This window comes from Budorcas taxicolor, chromosome 25, assembly GCF_023091745.1.
Source record: "Budorcas taxicolor isolate Tak-1 chromosome 25, Takin1.1, whole genome shotgun sequence".
Classification (NCBI taxonomy): domain Eukaryota; kingdom Metazoa; phylum Chordata; class Mammalia; order Artiodactyla; family Bovidae; genus Budorcas; species Budorcas taxicolor.
The window spans coordinates 6,426,214-6,427,844 of NC_068934.1; positions in this window are offsets into that span (position 1 = coordinate 6,426,214).

A 1,631-nucleotide genomic window follows, 5' to 3' on the forward strand; every position below is an offset into this window, starting at 1 on the left:
AATAATTTTCTAGTGAATATGTAATACAAAGGACTAGATATATCTGGGACCACAAGGTATTTCCAGTTATCTACTAATTTTTGTCTTGGAAAATGACTCAGCTAAGCCAGCCACCTTCAAAGGATGGAGGGAGGAAACCAAAGGCCGTAAGATTTGATCCTGAGTATTCATTAGGACCAGTGACAAGACCCTTGTGAGGGGCTGCTGGGGGCAGCTGGGTCTCTGTATTGGGTGTGGGGGGCGTGGTATGGAGGGTGAGTCCTCCCCTGTTCCTCCAGGGCTAATATGGTGAACTTTGGTCGCTGGGACAGGGCCCATGTGAGTGGAGAAATCCCGACACCTGAAGGTCAGGAGGGACGAGTCTGGGCTTAAACCTTTCATGGAGCAGAGGCTGCTTCCCTAGTCCATCCCAGCTCCAGGATTAAAGGGAACGCTACATTCTTTCTGGGGGCTTCCCTGTAGCTCAGCTGGTAAAGAACCTGCCTGAAGTGCGGGATACTCCAGTTCGATTCCTGGGTTGGGAAGATCCCTGGAGAAGGGATAGGCTACCCAGTCCAGCATTCCTGGCCTTCCCTGGTGGCTGCTCTGGTAAAGAATCCACCTGCAGTGTGGGAGACCTGGGTTCCATCCCTGGGCTGAGAAGATCCCCTGGAGAATGGAAAGGCTACCCACTCCAGTATTCTGGCCTGGAGAATTCCATGGACTGTATAGTCCACAGGGTAGCAAAGAGTTGGACATGAGTAAGTGACTTTCATTCTTTCTGTGCACTTCTTTTTGTGTTTGTTAAAGTGTGATTAAGACTGCATGGGTGATGAATGATCCCAAGAAAGCTATGTCATTTTCAACAAAATCCACTGAACCACCACCAAGACCTACAGAAGAAACCAGGGTTGGTGAAGATGACCAGAGGCCTACTTGGCCTGGAGGGGCCCCTTGTTCCCAGAGCTAAGACTTCCTTGTGTGTCTTGGAAGCACGGCGGCTCTGTGGAGGGTGTGGTTCTACTTCTCTCCAGGCTGAGAAGCGCCTAGGAGGCCTCCGTCCCTGGAGCAATGTCTCCTTCCCCAGTTTGCAGGTGTTCAGACTGGGGATCTCCAGGCAAGGGCACTCACCGCCGCCTCCTTCAGCTGAGGAAGGAGGCAGGCAAAGCCCAGAAGCCCACTGTTACAGCCGCAGCTCCTCTGGTGTTCAAGGTTCATCAAGGCTCATGTGGACAATGACTCTCCAGGACTTGCCTGTGACCAGGGTTGCAGGTCGAGAATGTGGAGAGAGGGGAAGAGGGGTGCAGGGGTGGGGCAGTTTACCAGGCGTGGAGTTGTTCCAGACTCCCTGCCCCTGGCAGCTCTGCAAGTGATGCCTAAGGTCTACACAACAGGTGAGATCCCAGGATTGTCTGGGAAAGACCTGAGGTTCTGTCTGGCCAGGAGCTGTTGAGGCTGAGTAGGGAGTTAGGAGGATGTGAGCTGTGATGGGAGAACAGCCATATTCCTGGGGGTAAACAGGCTACTCTTAAGGAACTCAGGAATCTTGTCCACAACTCCCTGGCAGTGTCAAGGAGTCCTGACCGTATCCCTTAGAATACTGCTGAGGGATGGAGGTGGTGCAAGTTTCAGAAAGAAGCTGGATGGGGAAA